The sequence below is a fragment of the Aplysia californica genome, unplaced genomic scaffold (genome assembly GCF_000002075.1).
Source record: "Aplysia californica isolate F4 #8 unplaced genomic scaffold, AplCal3.0 scaffold00237, whole genome shotgun sequence".
Classification (NCBI taxonomy): domain Eukaryota; kingdom Metazoa; phylum Mollusca; class Gastropoda; order Aplysiida; family Aplysiidae; genus Aplysia; species Aplysia californica.
Window position 1 is genome coordinate 943,196 of NW_004797507.1, and position 4,729 is coordinate 947,924.

The 4,729-nt window shown below is 44.0% G+C and overlaps 1 protein-coding gene across 4 annotated transcripts in view; it reads right to left on the reverse strand.

Moving 5' to 3' along the window:
* Positions 1-3,593, reverse strand: part of LOC101859789 (zinc finger protein on ecdysone puffs) — a 30,755-nt gene extending 27,162 nt beyond the window's left edge. For 3 of the 4 annotated variants that reach the window (XM_013083506.2, XM_005100139.3, XM_005100140.3), the window contains exon 1: positions 3,387-3,593. The gene's annotated coding sequence lies outside the window, so the exon portion shown is untranslated. The remainder of the gene's footprint in view (positions 1-3,386) is intronic. The other variant, XM_035970216.1, reaches the window with a different exon arrangement.
* Positions 3,594-4,729: the final 1,136 nt, after the last annotated feature.

Here is a 4,729-nt window from a genome sequence, read left to right on the forward strand (position 1 = left end):
TTTGTTGTAGAAAAAGGTAAATTGAAGATTAGCAGACCACCTGGCACCTGCATATTATGAGCTGTGTAAAAAAAAAAAGACCGATTCGTTCAAATACACAAGCCTGTGTCATCTCGATTGTTTACCAAGAAAAAGTTGTGTTGCTGTGTAGAGCTGAGCATACAGCAACTTTTGATTCCATAGATCAGCGCACAATTCATTACGTAGATCTACGTCAAGATTAGCTTATTATTGTAATAATGATCAGTTGCTAGGGGGAAAAAGACTGACGCGTATGCGACGTTCAACGCCCGGACCGATAGTGCCCCCCACCCCCCCCTCCCTGACACGCACACAGCCACACGTGTGCAGGCCGCCCATCCGACCCCGACACACGCTAACGAGCCATCTTTAATTGCTTCTGATGATCTCTTGACAAATAAACATTTATTAGGAGCGCTATAACTTTTCAGGCCGACCTCAAATTCATCATAAGATAACAACTCGGCTCCTGCACAAAACGCCTTTATGCCCGAAGTAATCCCAGTCTCTACCCAGCCTGAGGCGAGTCACGAGTGAGGCAGGACAGGAAGCCGGAGTCACGAGTCACAGGAAGTCGGAAGTCGGAAGTGATGTCATGCTGGACAAGAATCAGAGTCCGAATAACATTTTTTCATATTCGGACTCGAGTCGCAAAAGTAAATTAATTTGGTTGTCTACAAAGATGCTACGGCTATTTAACTTTTCGAATCGAGCCGAACTACGTTCTTTTGACCGGAAGTTCTCGCGCTACTCCTCTCTCTCTCTCTCTCCAGTGGCGGTGGGTGGACCAAAACTTGGGTGGGGCTTAGGTTGCTTCCAGTTCTTTACCACCAAATAGCAAGCAGTAAGAATTAAACAGTGATGATTTTTCTATACTCACGATGAGCCACGTCAGTTTGAGAACGATTCAAACGAGAAGAGATGCCTTTGTTTTCCATCTCTTTGTTCTTAGTTAAATTCTTGTTGATGGTGGGGACGAAGCTGATTCACCTCCAAATTTCCTCTAATTAGTTTTCGTGTGATGAAAAAGTTGTCTTACAAGTTGTTCGACCTGATTTATAACTGTTAAATCTCACCGGCACGAACACAAACATGAACACACAGCACTTTAAACAAAATACTTCTTTGAGCTGGATTAGGCCGTGTAGTCGAGAAAGTGGAACGCACCCAACAAAGAACCAATGAGCGCATAGGTATCTGTGTCAGTGGGGGAAAGTGTGTCGTAAACTTTCACCCTGTAGTCAGGGCTAGGAGAGCGTGAGCCCTCGGTACAGTGTTATTTTTTCCCAGACTTCTACCTTTTTACAAGAAGATTTCATTAAGGACGGGCTGTGGGAAAAGGGCTCGTCTTTGCTGAGCCCTAAAGACATTTGATTGGCTGCTGGGTTACTATAGTTGTAAGCGGTGACAACAGTGATTGGATAAGCGAGCAAGCCGCCAAGTTGATCACTCTGTGTTCATTGTGTGCGGTCATAACGGTTTCAACTGCTTATTTCATTATTGAGAAACTCTCATTTGCTTTGGGATAGAGTTGGGGGGTCGTGGGTGGGGAGGGGTTAGGGGCTCAAGCCCGTGAGCCCTTTACTACCCACCGCCACTGTCTCTCTCTCTCCACTGCCCACAGACAAAATTGTACGCTTTTAGTAGGCTACAGTTGTAATGGAACGTTTGTTCATGGCACAGAATTCTACAATTTTTCTGTTATCACAGAGTAGAATTCTGTGGTTCAGGGTGAACGCAAAATTTGTTGGCCTAGATCTAGGCTATAAAACGGTGAACGCGCACCGGGTGAGAATAGCCAAAAGACTCGCCTGCACTATTCTCACCCCGGCCCGGGTGAGAATAGAGGTGGCCTGTGAAAAACAATTAGGTAAGATTGTACTTTACCGGACCACCGGTCAGAACTACTTTCGCTATGGCGCCCCTGGTGCCTAGTGGCCCGCTATTCTTCGTTTCCGAGCTCCCCTACTCACTCTCCTACTCAGTTTTCTACATCCTCACTCTTCAACTGCCAGCAATCGACTGACGTCTCTTACCGGGTTTTTCAGTCATCACGACCGTGCCACCGTGCCCTTTGACCCATGACCCTGACATCTTGAAGCTAATTGGTCAATCTTATCACGTGGTCCACTATTCTTATTTGCTCGCAACTCTGCTGGGTGGCCTAGGCCTACTCCTGGTCCAGCAAAGTACAATGGAGGGCTAAAGATGCACACGAGAGCTCATTTGCATAATTGCAACCCCCTCGGCCCTGCTCGCGACTTGGCGAGTATCTACCCCGATTGTCCGCTCATGTTATTGTTTATAATATGTGTGTGTCAGTGACTTTAAATTATTGTTGCCAGGGGGACTAGCCCCCATGAAACCCCCCCTCCCCCCACTGTTGTTACATTGATATGTAAACACGACTGTCCGCTCATGTTATTGTTTTGCATTTTTGTGTGTTTTCTTTATTATAGTTTCCAGGGGGGCAAGCCCCCCTGAACCCCCATCCCCCTCCCCACTGTTGGTATGATACACGGTGGTTCACCAAAGTTAAATCCCCTGCCCACTCTCAACCACCAACTCTCGCTCACCTCGCCTCGCCAGTTGCCGCTGGCTTGCGCTGTGCGTGCGCGAAGTCGCCCGCGGAACTACCTTTTGTCCGCACACAGAGTACTATGACTATGAGAGCGTAGTTAGGCTAGGTGTGCGTAGTAATCACGGACCGAGACGGGTGGTCCGGTAAAGTACAATCCAGCCAACAATTATAATAAATAGTGACACTCTTTTTGGCTGAGTGAACTAGATCTCTTGAACCTTCCAGTTACCGTGTACGTAGACCCTAAGACTATGTGTATGCGCCCGGTTACTGTGTACGTAGACCCTGAGCCTGAGGCTACGCGCCCGGTTACCGTGTACATAGAAACTCCGTTTCGGTTACACTTCGTAAAATAAATATAAGTTACTAGTAACTAGATCTAAATCTCTAGACCTAGTCGGGAAGGTAGAGTCGTCTCGCCTTGCGGCCTTCCCTTCATCTTCGTTGATTGTGTTTGCTGGGGGAGTCCCTCCTTACAGGAATTCCTTCCTTTTCAAATTCAAACATTCCATACGTATCTAGATCTAGATCTAGATTTCTAGATCTAGTATTCGTCAGTGCTGACGACTGTGTTGGCCATCATTTAGAGTTCGCAGAAATACAGAGTGCTGGCCTGAATGATTGAGATTGGTCACAATATTATTGGAACGAAAATTGGTGCTTCGGTTTGTTTTGGTTAACTGTGAATAGTGTGAAGCAACGCACACATTCAACATCATTGTCAACATTCAACATTGTACACGGAGAAAATCTCAACGGGTCTCAGCGTTATCCACTCACTCACCGTATAAACTCACGGTCCAGTTACGACAAGTCAACACAGTGACAAAAGAAGTGAGGTAGGCCTACCCTACTGTAGAGACAATTTCCTCTCTGACCAACACGACAACAAAGATGCAATTTTACAACTGGATTGTAACTGAAGGCCGGAACAACGGAAGCAACAACGTTGATGGACCGGCTGGATCCGACCGAGTGCCAATCGTTCACAGTGCGGGTTGCCAGATCGATCAGTGGTCTGTGGCATCTTGTGGTGTTGGCTTGGCTAAGGACTAGCCTAAGGACTATATTATTATCTAACATTGTCAAACCAGATCTCTTATAAGCTAAGATTGAATTTAAACTCTTAATGGGCCATGAGTTATCAGCACATTATAATCAAACAGTGTGAAGAACGGCACTGATGCATCGAAGTTTGGTACAGAACAAGGAGTTTAGAACTACTTTTAATCTCCTTGGTACAGAACGAGTTCACTTCTCTCTAAAAGTATTTGTTTTGATTGATTTTTAAAGAAATAAAACGACATAAACTGCTATTAATAAGCTTACATGAAACATCTCTCTTGCATGATTAATGTTGTTTCTTGATAAGTTAACAACACCAACAAGTCTTGCATTCAAAAGAAACATAAATTATGATGTATTTCCAAATCCTTATACTTTCTTTGTACATTTCTTCCCGGCCACGATTTTCAATAACATTGGTAATTCATGAGAAAAATTACCCCCCCCCCCCTGTGCTATTCAACAGTAAACAAACCCATATACTAATCTTCTTTTTGTATTATTAAAAGGGAAAATTTAAGCTCTGGTAAGGTTCATGCATAAATTTTCACCTTTGACAGCACAATAATGTTAGCTTTGGCTGCAAGTCTCCGGATTATAAACAAATCGAATGGCAAATTGGCAAGAAAAGACAAAGTGGTAGCTTTTCAATCCAGATCAAGATCTACCAGAATTTCTCGACTTTTCAGTAGACTTACTAGTACTGAATTTGCACACATACGCACACAAAAGGTTTCTCAGCGATATTACTAATGATTGTGTTCTTTAGGCCTAAGCATTGATTCCTTTTTTTTCAAATCGTTTTATACTTTAGCCAGTACATTTCTTCTTTCATATAGAACCTAAGGCACGTTTCTTTTCTTTCATGAACACACTCCAGATGATCAATGATTGCAACTATCTTTGATATTATAGGTAGCCTATATTGATATTCATTACTATTAACTGCTATACGAGATTTCGCAAAATTTATTGTCTCTTCCAGACGCGCTAGAGCGCCGCCAAAAAGCCTTGGGCCTTTAAGGATCTGTTAGACAAAATGTACGATTTAAGCGTCATCAT